Source organism: Macaca mulatta, chromosome 12, assembly GCF_049350105.2.
Source record: "Macaca mulatta isolate MMU2019108-1 chromosome 12, T2T-MMU8v2.0, whole genome shotgun sequence".
In the NCBI taxonomy this organism is placed as follows: Eukaryota; Metazoa; Chordata; class Mammalia; order Primates; family Cercopithecidae; genus Macaca; species Macaca mulatta.
This window is the reverse complement of record NC_133417.1, coordinates 135,991,091-136,007,355: the sequence shown is the minus strand read 5'-3', so window position 1 is coordinate 136,007,355 and position 16,265 is coordinate 135,991,091. Positions and strand designations below refer to the sequence as shown.

Genomic DNA, 16,265 nt, shown 5'->3' with positions numbered 1-16,265 from the left:
GAGACCAGATGACACTAGAAATGGCCACTTCTATCTTACGAAGAACAAAGACACCAAATCACTGCTCTATTACATTAATATTCTCAAGAATATTTTCAAGAGTACAAAGCAACATCCCAAGAAAGTGCTAGAGAATATACAGGATACCCATTAGGAAAACAAAAGCCCACACCATTAAAGTTAGGCCTGTTGGGTACTGCACATCTTTGGAGATCTGACTGCTTTTGGGTTATGTGACACACTCCTATTCACCTATGTATTGACAAATACTGAAAAGAACTCAAAAGGTCCATAAGCCAGTCAGTAGAACATTCATTCACTCCAATACTGTGTAATTACTATATGCCACAAACTTAAGGCATCAAGAGTGCCTGCTCTCAAGACAACATTCTGGTGTGTATGGATGTGGGCGTATGTGTTTAGAGACAATAATGAAAAGCTGCTGAATGACAACACATTCCTAGACAGCTGAGCTCACAAGACTCTACACTAACATATGTGTTAGATCTGACTCACGAACTTCGTGGTCAAATACAAAAAGCACAAAGAAAAAATCCCACACACCATAAGATAGTTGCCTACAAGGATTATTAAGGTTCTTACGCAGTCATGGAGAGTGAAATGCAGTACATGCATGAACACATTCTTTTTAGACAGCTGGCTCTAAGCCTTAAACCCCTGCTTCCAGTGTTAATGTTACTTAGTTAAAACAGTAACTATTTACAGATACTGTGTTAGATGCTAGACTTACCTATCTGGTAGTACAGAACAATTATTTAAAGCACAGTAGTTAATTACACGGGCTTTAAAGACAGCCTGGGTTCAAATCCTGACTTTGTTATGCCTCAACTAGTTGACTTAGACATTTCTAAGCCCCTTTTTCCTTATCTCTAAAATGGGAAAAGCAATAGCTACTTCACAATATGGTATAAGAATTAAAAAGTGCTTAGCAACTGTATCTGCATATCTATTATATAAACTGGATAGCAATATAAAATGGAATAAAATGAATGACCTTACTGTTCTATTTAAGCCTACATCTAAAAGTCTTGATTTAGCTTTTGGATGAATGGGAAGCAAGCCTTTCTTAGCTGCAACTAAGTTGTGATAACTAAAAATTTTTTAAATAAAAATAAAATTGAGAACTACATACGGAGAAGTAAAAAAAAAAAAAAAAGGTGGTAACTTAGGTTCCATTAAAATAAATCGAGAGTAGCTTTAAGAAGCAGTTGAAATTTGGGGTAATTTATAAAGGAAAGAGATTTATTTAGCTCACAATTCTAGAGGCTGAGAGGTACAAGATCAGGTGGCAGCGTCTGGTCAGCTTCTGGTGAGGGTTTTGTGCTACATCTTAACATGGTGGAGAAGAAGAGGTGGACATATGTGAAGTGACCAAACAGCAGAGGTGGCCTCACTTTATTAAAACCTGCTTTGGCATTAACTAATCCAGTCCCAAAACACTGAGAACTCAATCACGGGAGAAAGGCATTAATTCCTCTTAATGACCGAATCACCTCTTAAAGATATCTCCTCCCAACACTGCCACATTAGGGACCAAGCCTCAGCATAAGTTTTGATGGAAACAAACAACACTGAAACCACAGAAGGCACATATTTGTAGAATATCTGTAGCATGAACTATTATTTATTTTGATCCTGAAAGTAACCGTGGGATTTTCCATTCGTTCATTCCTACAAGAAGTTCTATTATTTCTGTTCTACAGATAAGTAAACTAAGTCTTAAAATTATTGGCTAGTTTGTTCAAGTATCATGAAGCTAGCTAGTAAAGCGAAAAAGCTGGGACTTCAAAGCAGGTTTTTACCAACTCTTATGCAGTGTCTGTCAGGTTGTCCAGTATCTTTCACACTATAATCAATATATTCATATGTATCAGTAACCTTAAAAATGTTTCTAAGCCCGCAATTACACTTCTACGAGTGTATCCTCATAATCTATTACTTCTTTAAGATTTATATACAAAGATGGCCACTGAATAGTTATTTAATACAGTAGGAAAAGGAAAACCAACCAGAATTCTCAGTGAACAGAACTGAACATTCAGAAGTAATTTAAAATCAATGCTTCTGAGGATTTCTATTGACATGAAAAAATGTCTACAACTCCTCTTAAGTGAAAACACTTTGAATATAAGTTTGCATACATATAATTCCATCTTTATATATGCAGAGGGATATGCTAAGAGAAAAAATATCAAAGGTTAATAACGGGTAGTGAGAACATGACTTGATATTTATATTTTTCTTAAGGTTAAGCATTTACAATGTGCATTTTTTTTTCTAATATAAAAGTGTATTTTTTAAAAATCAGCACATGATCATTTCCTACTAAAAGAAACCAAGATTTCATGAAAGAGTAGGAAATACTCAAGATGAGCCAGGGATATGTTACTCCAGAGAGCAAATACTGTACTTATGAGGTCATGCTAAAAAAAGCACAGGAGCTAAGTTGAAAAGTGCTGCAAAGGCCTAAGATGGTAGAATTTGAGCATAAAAAAATAATTACTACAATGCATTAATGTGGAAATCAAGAATTTGCATACATTAAAATATTGTATATTTAATAGTAACATGTATATATAAGAATATATGTAAAACATTAGAGCCCATTACAATTATAATAATACTAGAAATAATTTTCATTGGTTACCTTGGAGGTTGTGAAGGCAACAATGCAATACTCAAAAAAAAGAGGGAGGGATGCACATTTATCCTGCCTTTTTCTGTACAGACTATATTTCAGGATAACCAAATAGATGACAAGGGAAAGTTCTTCATAGGAGATTCATAACTAGTAAGTGTGGAAAGAAAAAAATTACCATTTTGTTATATATATATAATTTTCTTTCTTTCTTTTTGGAAACAGTCTCACTCTACTGCCCAGGCTGGAGCACAGTAGCATGATCTCAGCTCACTGCAAACTCTGTCTCTCAGGTTCAAACGATTCTTGTGCCTCAGCCTCCCTATGTAGCTGGGACTACAAGTGTGTGTCACCATGCCCAGCTAATTTTTGTATTTTTAGTAGAGACGGGGTTTCGCCATGCTGGCCAGGCTGGTCTCGAACTCCTGGCCTCAAGTGATCGACCTGCCTTGGCCTCCCAAAGTGCTGGGATTACAGGTGTGAGCCACCGCACCAAGCCCATTTTGTAATTCTTGATGAAATAATGGAACTAGGCAACAATCACCAATGGCCTTAACCATTAGGTGAAAGGATGATGGGGAATTTCATAGAGGATACACAGGCTAAGTACATGGACAACACTAATCTATTAGGACAACCACACACCAGTGTGACTCATGATACGACACAATAGGAAGTACAAAAAGCATCATCTATTAAAATCTGATTCTCCCCTCCCACCCCAGCCCAACTACAATTCTGAATCAAATCAAGCTTCTAGATCTAGTGGTCAGTCTACAGGCAACAAGAGGAAGGAACAAGTTTAACATCACCACAGGGAAGCAGTAAATTAAACCCAGAAAATGGGACACTTCACAAGACAGACGTTCAGTTTCTCCAAAAAAGCAAACAACGTGAGAAAAAGGAAAAAAAAAAAAAAAAAAAAAAAAAAAGACAGGAGAGACTTAAATAATAAGAGCCTCATATAGTCAAATACAATGCATGGGCCCTCCCTGGATCCTGATTCAAATAAACCAACTGAAAAATAGATACGTTGGCAATCAGAGAAATTATACACTGGGTATGACAATTAAGGAATTACTGTTAATTTTGTTAGGTATTATGATGAAACATAGTAATGTATGTAAAAAATATCCTTATCAATTAGACATACATGTGGGAGTATGAGTGATTTGCGATTTCCTTTAAAATACTTTAGTTCCACCTCTCTGAGAGAACAAAGCAGGGGAGAGATGAAACAGCAAGCAAAGTATTAACTGTTGAAGCTGGAAATTCATTATACTGCAGCCTATATGTATATACTTACATATTTCATAATTTAAAAAATAGTAATTAGGCAAAAGTTTCTATTTGAAGAACTGGTAGGTATCAAATCACTGGAAGGTAAACTGTATCATCCATTGTATTATGCGCAAATTTTCCCCCTTATTTGCCAAGAAGTTCAAAGTTAGATTTATGCCTAACTACAAAATGACCACTGTAATCCATGCTTCAGACATAAACACTACCTTTTCCTTCTACAGGGTCTCAAAGCTTTCTTACTTAACTGTTCCAATCTACATGTGTTTTCATTTTGTCCACTGCAATTCAATTAAACTCACCTTGTTGATGGCAGGTAAGAGGAAGAATATCTATAGAGGACACAGTTCCATGGGCAATGCCATCAACAAGTGGTTCATAGTGCTCCTCTCCCCTTCGCTCCCTGAAGTAATTTTTGGAAACTACAGCAATGCCAATGTGGGTAATCCCTCCTCAGAAATGCCCTCACTCCTCTACTTGTCAAAATGCTGCCCATATCTAGACCACTTTTTCTTTTTCTTTTTGAGACAGAGTCTCACTGTTGCCCACGCTGGAGTGCAGTGACGTGATCTCGGCTCACTGCAACTTCTATCTCCCAGATTTAAGCGATTCTCCTGCATCTGCCTCGGCCTCCCCAAAGTGCTGGGATTACAGGTATGAGCTACCACGCCAGGCCTCTAGACCACTTTCAAACACCAGCTTCTCCATAAAGATCTCCACAGTAAAAGTGTAAGACCCTCCTTATACCTGTAAGATTTTTAAAACCTTGATTATGTGTTGTTATGTTATGTATGTATCACTCCCAATTAATCTGGAAGCCTCTTGATAGCAAAGTTGTATATTAACAGTCATTTTATATTCTTATAACATTTGGCATGCTGCTTTGCATAAGACCCCAGATACATTTGCAGAGTGGGACTGAATAACATTTCTCAAAACAAAAATCACACCAACCAAAAAAAAAAAAAAACCCACAGAAATGATACATAAATAACCAAGAGTTAACTAGAAAAATTTCACCTGAAACCCATGCAGAAAGGAGTTAGAGGCCAGAACCAAGATGCTCTTGGAGGGTAAGTGAGCAGGAAATCTAGCAAAGTGCCTATAATTTCTCTATTGCTACTCCAAAGCTGGACTCACAACCTTTGCTGAGCAACTCTAATTTGTCTGCCTGAATATTGTTTATGCCATGAATATAAACCTGGTAATATTGTGACTAAAGTGTGATGGCTTCATGTAATACCCAAGATGGAATATTTAAAGGCTTGATCTGGGTTCCTAAGAGTGCAACACTATTTATAGAGCCATCCTGCTATGGAGCGTCACAGCTTTTTTGGATTGACTGCTTTTATCAGTGTTAAACTGGAATGAGTAACTGTCTAAGGCATGTTATATACTGTGATGTGCACTCCCTAACCCAATGTCTGTGAACACTTTCCATCCGTGAAACCACCCTGCACCCTTTCTCTAGCTCCCATGGTAACTAATTGCTGTATACCTTTAAAGCCACATAAAAGGCTGGCCGTGACATTACACACTGAATGTAGGTGTCAGGATTCAAGGCAAGTCTTCTGATTCCAGATTCTACTTTTTGTACTTACTTGTTCCGTCATCTTACACATAAATCGAGTATTACAAAAAAAAAAGTAAAACATAAAAATATAATTTTAAACAGTAATCACAAATAAATGTTTGCTGAATGATTTTGTTAAATCCTGACCAAATAGGCATAGGGCAATTTCTAAGATTATGAGTCAATAAATATGAAAAGGGTACCCCTGAATGCCCCTATCCTTAAGAAAAAAAGTTTTTTTTTTTTTTTTTTTTTTTTTTAAAGATTTTGGTCTGGCACAGTGGCTCATGCCTGTAATCCCAGCACTTTGGGGGAGGCCGAAGTAGGCGGATCACAAGGTCAGGAGATCGAGAATATCTTGGCCAACATAGTGAAACCCTGTCTCTACTAAAAATACAAAAATTAGCCAGGTGTGCTGGCATGCACCTGTAGTACCAGCTACTCTGGAGGCTGAGGCAGGAGAATCGCTTGAACCCAGCAGGTTGCAGTGAGCCCAGATGGCACCACTGCACTCCAGCCTGGGCAACAAGAGTGAAACTCTGTCCCACCACCACCACTCCCCGCCAAAAGAAAACAGAAAAAGAAAAAAGAAAAAAATTTTAAAAAGCTTGGCCCATACCCCAGCTTCATCTGCTTTTAAGAGGATTATTGCTCATCATTGATAAAGTTCCTTTTCTATTAAAGTTCCTATTCTATAAAATAATCATTGATAAAGTTCCTTTTCTATTAAATCTCAGATATATGCTGCATAGAGAGTACCTTCCAGTCCCAACCAAGTCTCCGGAGTGCAAGCATAGCTCTGAGGACCATGAGCTTCTCTACATACTCATCGTCCTTTGGGAAAATAGCATCTTAACTAAAACAAGGTTCCTTTAGGCACATGTCTACATTTTTCTCAGAACGCTTAAAAAGATTTTTCAAAGAGTTCAAATTTTTTTAACCTTTCTAGAATAGAGAAGCAAGGGTAAAGGTAGACCATTGTTAGCAAAACATTCTCTATGATCCTAAAGCTAGATATACCTATTACATATGTCAAGTAGACCATTAATTCCATTTTGGTAATCTAAAGTATTAAATAATTCTTGTGCTAACCTATCTTTAATGAATGAATGAATTATAGAATGAGTACTTAATGAAATGGGCTTAGTGAATGTATTGTTTAAAAATACTTACGTTCCTCTTAAAAAAGGCTTTCTGTTAATCCTTAAAAATTTCCTTTATAGTAAACGAGAAATGTCAAATTATGAATGTTTATGAAATATGCTGTAACGGTAAGGTTCATTCTTCATTGGAGCAACAAAATATATTTGCTTAGAGAAAACAGAGGGCTTTGTTTTAGTAGCTCATTTTTTAGAGAAAAATCATTTTACAAAGTAGCAACACCTCTTGCAGAAAGCTATGTATTAATTTTACAAACAGGAACTTCATGTTAAACCTCAAATACTTACTAAGAGACTCATACTACTATTATCAAATTTTACTGTGGTGATTTCAGTGTACCATGCAGTTGTTACAGATTTCAAAAACCAAAGTTATGATAAATACAACAGACTGTTACAAGCTCCCTTACATTCTTTCTGGAACAAGGTAGGACATGTATAAACATCCACTGTAACATCTAAACACAGTTATAGAATACACTTCAAAATATGGTTGGAGGCCAGGTGTGGTGGCTCACGCCTGTAATCCTAGCACTGTGGAAGGCTGAGGCGAGTGGATCACGAGGTCAAAGATCAAGACCAACCTGGCCAACATGGTGAAACCCCATCTCTACTAAAGATACAAAAATTAGCGAGGCATGGTGGTGCGTGCTTGTAGTCCCAGTTACTCAGGAGGCTGCAGGAGGTTTGCTTGAACCTGGGAGGTGGAGGCTGCAGTGAGCCGAGATCATGCCACTGCACTCCAGCCTGGGCGACACAGTAAGACTCTGTCCCCAAAAAACAAAAAGTATATATAATACGGCTGGAAGTTTAACCAAACTGACTACAACTAAGTAGCCCTTTGAAGTTAAGAATGTATCATGGGGCTAGGCACTGCGGCTCATGCCTGTAATCCCAGCACTTTGGGAGGCTAAGGCAGGTGGATCACTTGAGGTCAGGAGTTCCAGATCAGCCTGGTCAAAATGGTGAACCCCGTTTCTACTAAAAATTAAAAAATTAGCCGGGCATGGTGGCAGATGCCTGTAATCCCAGCTACTAGGGAGACTGAGGCAGGAGAATCACTTGAACCCAGGAGGCGAAGTTTGCAGTGAGCTGAGATCGTGCCATTGCACTCCAGCCTAGGTGATAGAGCGAGACTCCGCCTCAAAAAAAAAAAGTATCATGTAGCAGAGCTCTGTGACTTTATTCTTCTAAGTTCTAATAACCATATATATATATACACACACACACACCCCTGATTTTTGCAGACAAAAGGTTTCTTTTTTATATTAATATTTATTTTTTGCCCTAACTTAATACTGGCCCCAATTAGCAGTTTTCAAATGTCTTTTATTGTTTACAAGAAAGGCAGTTTGCTCAGTACTGAAACAAGCTGCCATCAAAGTGAGTACTCTTCTAAATGAGTTTCTTCTAGTTGTGACTAAATGATTATCAAGTTCTAAAGTAGCTTAATAACATCACAAAGAAAAACAAGTTTAAAAATTAAGGTCTACAGCCCTATGTTTAAATTTTCTATATTAATGTAGCTTGACAAAACTTCCAATATTTTTATCAATAACTCCACACAAAACTATCTTTAATAATGTCCTTTAATTATAAAAGTAAATACATATTTTCTTCACACTTGAAACTGTCAGACGAACACAACTCTTTCTAGAGTCAGTAGGGGGTCATCACAGCATTTTTCCAAACGACAGGTTGCTTTGTAACTATTTCAGCAAAAACATTCGTCTTTGGGGGTCTTATTTTTAATGAGTTACTCTATCTGTTCCTTCCTTTCTGTGCAGATGTAGCCAGCCTTACTGTGTCTTAGTGCCAGCCTAGTTGTCTGTGGAAGTCCTATAGAGTGAGAGAAGGGAAAGAAACCGCAACTCCTTGTCTTCCTCTCTACTAACCAGACCCAGGACAGTCACTGAGCTCAAATGCCAGTTTCCTCATCGTTATAAAGCTTGAGGTAATTAGACCTGTCCTGCCCACCTTAGAAAGCTATTCATAAGGACTAGCTAAACAAAGGGCTAACCCGGCCACAAAAAGACCACACAATATTCTGTGCAGTTATGTACACCAGATATGAGAGTAAAATGCAGCCAAGGAAGATTCTGAGTGACTCAGATAAGGCAGCAGCAGTCTGAGAGTCAAAACACAAAGATTCTTAACTCATACCAAAAACTTAGGCCAGTTTACACAGTCATCAAAAGTCCATGATGGCAGCCATTTCTTTGCCAGCTAATCAACACTAGGACCTATTAACCTTTTCAAGCTGCCAGATTAAAAATGCTATCTTCTTGACTTCCTCTTCTTTCCACCCCTCTGATCAATTCTTTAATTTGAATTGCCAATCATTAATGACAATGAACATACTTCCATTTCTATTTTCTTACTGAAATTGTACATCTCTATTGCCCAATTTGGAATCCTTTTCTTATTGACTTGTAGGATATTGAATAATTATGAACATTATCCCTTTGGCTGTTTACATTTTTTTTTTTTTTTTCAAATATGTTCTCCTAGTTTGCCATTTGCATTTCAACTTTGTCACTTAATATAAGAAGTTTTATTTTCTTATAAGATTTACCTGTAAATCTTTTTATTTAGAAATTTTGGGCCGGGCGCAGTGGCTCAAGTAATCCCAGCACTTTGGGAGGCCAAGACGGGCAGATCATGAGGTCAGGAGATCGAGACCATCCTGGCTAACATGGTGAAACCCCGTCTCTACTAAAAAATACAAAAAAACTAGCCGGGCGAGGTGGCGGGCGCCTGTAATCCCAGCTACTCGGGAGGCTGAGGCAGGAGAATGGCGTGAACCCGGGAGGCGGAGCTTGTAGTGAGCTGAGATCTGGCCACTGCACTCCATCCAGCCTGGGCGACAGAGCGAGACTCTGTCTCAAAAAAAAAAAAAAAAAAAAAAAGAAATTTTGGATTTCCTACTAGGTTTGGAACTGCATCCTGAATATGAATCCAAAATTTCATATTTATAGATATCAAACATTTATGGTCAAGCAATGGTATCTTTCTGAAAAAAGCCATTCTAGTAGAGTCTCATTTAATGAATCTCACTATACTATCCAGTTTGAGAAAGGATGGCTGCTTTCATTATGGTACTGCTTAGTTATAGACAAAAAAGTAAATCAAGAAATCACTGTAAGAATTTGTGACTTTTCTCCACTTAGCCAGCAACTAATTAAGTTAATCTGGGGGAGGCAAAACATATTCTTTATATGGTAAGTATATCTAAATACATGTTGAATAAGTATAACATTACATAAACTTATTTAAATTTGATATATTGTTCAAAATTATAGCCTTATGATTTGAAGATATTTTAAGAACTGAATGTATACACATACCTTTTAGAATTAGATTCCAACTCATGATGTGATCAAATTCCCATTCCTAGAGTTGGGCATGGACGCCTGTAATCCCAGCTACTTGGGAGACTGAGGCAGGAGGACTGCTTGAGGCTAGGAATTAGAGACCAGCCTGGGCAAAAAATGAGACTCCATCTTTTAAGGAAAAAGATAAATTCCCATTCCTAGACCTTATCCCAGTCCAAGTCAAGCCAGAGGCAAATATAGAAGTAAACTGACAAAATATCAAATCTGAGCAACCATTTCCATGGGTATCAGGTAGGAATATTCTGAAGTAGACCTGTATCCTTGTGTCTTAAGCATGGTGGCATCCAGAATTGGGATAAAATGAAAGAGATGTCATGAAGAAAGAGCTGAAAGCATTTTCAACAGTCTAATAAGACATGTTAATATGTAATTAACCATCTCAAAACTATCCTGTGAGCTGTCTGGGAACGAGAACCACATATTCACATTGAATCTGCACCACCATTAGCATAGTCAGCAAACCAAATTCCCGTAAAATTTGTCCAGCTGTGGTTTTGTTACAGAGGGAGATAAACCTTGGGGGAATTAACTCAATCGGGGGACCATGTGAATTATTCTCCAGACATTCCTATTTGTCACTGCTCCTCTCAGAGTGTGGTGCTCCAAACTGGATCCCATACTCCCCATATGTTAGCTAACCAGGCAAGACTACCTTTCCATGTATTTCATAAATGTGATCTTAAATTACGTTAAGTTTTAACAGTCACGCCACACAGCTAAAACGCTTTCTACTGAGCAATTTAATTGACCCAAGTCTTTTGTACATGTTGCACAGGAAGCCCCACCTTCATCCATTGTATACTACTGCAGAGGTCCCCAACCCCTGGACTGCGGACTGGTACGGGTCCAGTGGACTGCTAGTAACAGCAGAAGGTGAGCAGTGGGCAAGACAGCATTACTGCCTGAGCTCTGCCTACTGTCAGATCAGCAGCAGCATTGGATCTCATAGGAGTGTGAACCCTATTGTGAACTGCGCATTTGAGGGATCTAGGTTGTCCGCACCTTATGAGAACCTAATGCCTGATGATCTGAGGTGGCACAGTTTTATCCCGAAACCATCCCCCACCCTGCACACCCCACCAGCCCTAGTCCATGGAAAAACTGTCTTCCACGAAACTGTCCCTCGTGCCAAAAAGGTTGGGGTCCGCTGTATTACTGCATTTTGGGACATGCCAGCAGGATTGAACAATTATTCCTATTTAATTCCTTCTGATTTAAACTCAGTATGTAGTATGGCATTTAAATTTTTTTTCCTGGATCTTAATGCTGTTATCCAGTATACATTAGCTTCCCCTACCAGATTCCTGTCAACTACAAATCTGATTAGCAAGTCGCACAAGTTTTCCTTTACTTCCTATTAAAAGTATGAATAGGTCAGGGAAGACAGTACTGGAGTTTTCCAATAAGGCCTCTCATCAATCTGTATGTTGTGTACAGTCATTAAATAACCACAAGGCCACCAGGCCACCTAACTGCATTATAGTATCACTGGTGGCATATAGACTTCTTTGACCTCATGACCCATGATGTACATACATTCATACAAAGAAAACAAGAGCCACCAAATAGCACTTATACTTACTATGTAAAATTATACTGACATTCTTTATTCTATTTTGTTCTATCCTAGCTCCCTACTCCTTCCCTTCCTTGTAAATGCTAGTCATAACCCACTAAGGTGATTTTATAACTCACTGATGAGATTGAACCTGCAGTTAGTAGAAGATTTAAAATCAATTTAAATAGCTCTTTTGTACTAATGATAGCAATCATATTCACAATGCTCAACTTCTCAAATTATGGCAAAGCACAAAGACTTTATCATGATTTAAGACATCAAATTAGAGGCTGGATGTGGGGGCTCATACCTGTAATCCCAGCATTTTGGTAGGCCAAGTTGGGCAGATCACCTGAGGTCGGGAGTTCAAGACCAGCCTGACCAACATGCAGAAACCCGTCTCTACTAAAAATACAAAGTGAGCCGGGTGTAGTGGCGCATGCTTGTAATCCCAGCTACTCGGGAGGCTGAGGCAGGAGAATTGCTTGAACCTGGGAGGTAGAGGGTGTGGTGAGCAGAGATCGCGCTGTTCCATTCCAGCCTGGGCAACAGAGCTAAACTCCATCTCAAAAAAAAAAAAGACTTCAAATTATAGTTTCATATTACAAAGCATTATTTAGAAACATCTGTAATACATGACTGATTTCTATGAATATGTTAGTCTTTTATCAATATAAATCTGCCATCTTTAGTTTTACTTACAATGATTTAGTCACAGATACCCTAAGAAATTAAGAGTTACATTATCATATTTTTAGAACTAGTTTCAGAAAATGGGAACTTTAGCTATTTCTAGACAAATAAGTACTGTATTTTAAAATACAAAAGGTTAATCAATGTCTACATTTTAAAAATATCTATTTTCCTTCTGGTTAAATTTACTCTCACTTGGCTGTATAAACACAGTCCATATGATCACAGGCAAACATCACAGCCTCACCCACGTTTCGGTAAATAAGAAAAGTAAATAGCGAATCCTGCTCTTTTATAAAGATAACTCCTTTAAAAGAATACCTAAACAAATGAGAAAACTTGGAAGTTCAAGTATGGGAAAAAGGCCTTCCACAGAATGACTTTTGTGTCAAAGAACCAAGGAAGATTAGAAATGCTATGGTTCTAAAAAGCCATCCCTGAGAGTGGTGAAATGGTTTTTAGTTTTTCCTTTTAGTCATTCCAATGAATAACTATTTTGAAAAAAAGTTTTATTTGCAAAATTTATAACCTTAAACTTATTTCTACAGCATCAGATATAAACCTGGAAAAATCACTCTCCTTCAAGGTCTAAGCATTGCTATTTCTGTTCTGGCTAAATGCCCACAAAAACACAAACATGCCACAAAACCAGCCTGAGCTGAACCACCATAGTAGGAGATTGGAAGGTTTCTTTTTAAACTGCTCAAAGGCTGCCGTATGGTGGTATTTAGTGTAAACAGACTTTTTCCAGCAGCAGCATTTAGAATCACAGAATGCACAAGTACACAGCCCTGTAGAGGATCACATAGAACATTCTACCCAAGGATAATTTCTGTTGAGAATCTTCCTAACCAATCAACATATTCTTTCCACTCCACTCCTCCACATCAACACACTAACTGGCATATGAAGTCTTGATCCCGATGAGATGATGAGGCTAAACAACACTGAACTTCAGAGCAAGTAACCCAAACCTCATTTGCCAACTGACTGGCATGATCAAATATAAAAGTTCTTGCTTGTGTTTTTGGAGGAAAAAAGTTCCCAATCATACAGTCTAAACTCAGCTCATAAACCAAAAGATGAGAAATGGCAGGAATGATAAGTGGTACATACTCGTTAGGTGTTCCAGGACTTAGAATACAGCTGGGGAGAAAGGCACAAATACAGAAGACTGAAATTCATGGAAGATTAATATGCAGAGACAGGGCACTCTGTGCTGAAGGTCCCAGACTTCAGCAGAGACGTTTCTTGAACTGCATTGCGTAGAATGAAAAATTTGGATAAGGGTCAGAAAATGTTTGACTGGAAGACTTTATGCAACAGTCTGAAGTATGATAAGGCAAGAAAAATGACTTTGTAATTTCGTCAAGCTCTGATGGGTAATGAAGTGAAAAGGCAGGCAGAAGGTGAAAGACCCAAATGCTGTTTACAGAATAACCACATACCTTTTTTTATTGCTCAAAGAACATTCCACACTTTATGGAGTGGTGCTTTCCAGGTAAGTGCTGACATCATAATATAGTCAAACTGGAAAACTTGCTTTTTAATCTCAAAGCAGTATCTAAAATGCACAACAAAAGTATCTTATATCCAAAGGAACATAAACATTTAAGTTTTAGTGAGAGGCCTAAAACCACTCAGGAAGAGCTACAATGGATACATTTACTTACATTAAAAACTTATTTTCCTCTACAAAAATGGGATTTCAGTTTTCCTTTACTATTTCAGAAGAATATTACTAACATAAGTCAACGTGAGGACTAAACAAAATATTTGTGACAGCGCTCTGTAACCTCTAACAGACAGAGATGATCATTTCCGTGCAGGCCTCAAAAATCTTATCCTCTGGATTTTTCTCTCCCCCTAAATGCTGGGGTCATTGTTAACCATATTGCCAATCTCTCAGACTCATAGTGGCTTGAAAAGGAAGTTATATTGTTTAAAATTAGATGTTCTGCAGGTGTCCTAAGAGGGTAGTGGGGAGACAGGGTGAACTTGTTCCATAACAGTGGGAAAACAGCGATCCAGGCACTGAAGTCTTGTCAAACTAAAATGACAGTAGCCATGATTCTGACAGTGGCTTTTAAGCCTTATTCTAAGATCTGGAGCAGGTGAGGGTCTATCTCCTCTTCAGCCCAAACACCTCACTCTTATCAGTTTTATATATTGGGTTTCAGTGTCATCAATTTAAAAATTTTTTTCTAAAAATTACTTTAAAACAGTGTCTATTAAAAATGTCTGCATGTTGGGTGCATAACCAGTTTCTAAGGAAAACACTAACCTGGCCTCCAAGTCAACTTACATAACTAGATTTGAAATCAAGTCCTGGTTAAGTTTTGAAAGGCAGATACTAGTGTTGGTTGTTATTAGAGCCAACTGTTAAAGCCAGAGCAGCTACCAGACACTAACCTTGGACCTCTCTGGTACTCAATTTTAATTAAAAGGTAGGCAGCATGAATAATTATAGAGGGCCACTTCCACAGCTCCAGAGCATCAGAAAAATGATTTAATTAAACTGCACTCTGGCCTAATACTATGTCTTTTATGTCTTGTACTAATATACCTTAAACTTGAACTCAGGTACTTCATTTTTACAGACACTGTTGAGATTTGAGCAATGTCAAATTATTGAGGTTTTTTTGACTCCCCTCCTTCCCTCCTCCTGACTGAGATTTGAGAAGTATATTAAGGACCCAGAGCTCGCATTAATAAAGGATCCACAGGGTCTCAATTACAGAAAATTACGCTTCTCCTAAGTGGTTGGCTTTCTTTTTACCTCATAAACTGTCTTGGATTTGCTCGCTCTTTCTTTGTTCTGGCTACTCAAACTCAAAGCCAAATGTGTAGGCTTCATCCAGCTAGTGTAAAAGACAGGCATTTGATACCAACCTTGCCCTGAGAGTAATTTCGTCTCTCTTTACTTTTCCATTGCTTTTTATCTAATTCCTTGGGGTGAAGTGGAAGATGAGACAGAAGGGGAGAAAAAAAAAAAAAAAAAGAAAAAACGAGAGAAGGAAACATATCCCTAATTTTCTCCATTTCCCTAAAATGGCAGGCAAAGAACATGAAAAAGTCTAATTTTAGCATAAGGGTGTAGCTTTTAACCTTACCACCACAATAAATTTGTTAAATACTGTTAAGATCTAGCATGTCAATATTCTCACTGTGGCAGAAATAGGTAACAACGTGACAGGGACATCCTGTCTGGGAAGAGATTACTACATTAAGTCAAACAGAGAAAATGTGTTAAAGCCATCAACATGTACAATGTGCAGCAAAAAAGGAAACTTACAACATTTTTCTTGAGAGTCAAATACGTTCTATCCATGAGTAACAGCAAACCAGCCCACTCGAACGTGAGAGATGGTCGGCATAACTCTTCCATCTCTGGAAGAGCCCCTATGCAGTCTGTAGTAACTGCTTAGTTCCTGTTGTTCTCCTTTCTGGTAAGTAAAGATGAATAAAAATACTTCCAAGTTTCTTCAACATACTTTTCAAGCCCCTATTACATGCAAGCCATTATAGATATTAAAGTCTAAATGGTCTTTATAGAAAAATATTTTTTTTGTTGTTGGGCATGGTAGCTCATGCCTATAATCTCAGCACTTTGGGAGGCTGAGGCAGGTGGACTGGTTGAGCACAGGAGTTCAAGACCAGCCTGGGCACCACAGTGAGGCCTGGTCTCTACAAAAAAGTTTAAAAATTAGCTGAGTGTGGTGGTGCGCACCTAGGGTTCCAATTACTTGGGAGCCTGGGGTAGGGGGACTGCTTCAGCTGGCAAGGTCAAGGCTGCAGTGAGCCGTGACTGCACCACTGCACTCCAGCCTGGGTGACAGAAGGAGACTCTGTTCCCCCCACAACCCCCCCCAAAAAATTAATTTTTAACCAGGTATACAAACCATTCATAAATTAAAATAATGGCTGA

At 38.2% G+C, this 16,265-nt stretch overlaps 1 protein-coding gene across 10 annotated transcripts in view; it reads right to left on the bottom strand.

Moving 5' to 3' along the window:
• The window catches only part of CAB39 (calcium binding protein 39), a 105,111-nt gene that overhangs the window by 70,279 nt on the left and 18,567 nt on the right, over positions 1–16,265 (bottom strand). The window contains exons 2-4 of one of the 10 annotated variants that reach the window (XM_077956478.1): positions 11,955–12,135; positions 10,039–10,171; positions 6,705–6,841 (exon numbers count right to left, since the gene is read on the bottom strand). The gene's annotated coding sequence lies outside the window, so the exon portion shown is untranslated. 10 annotated transcript variants of the gene reach the window in all.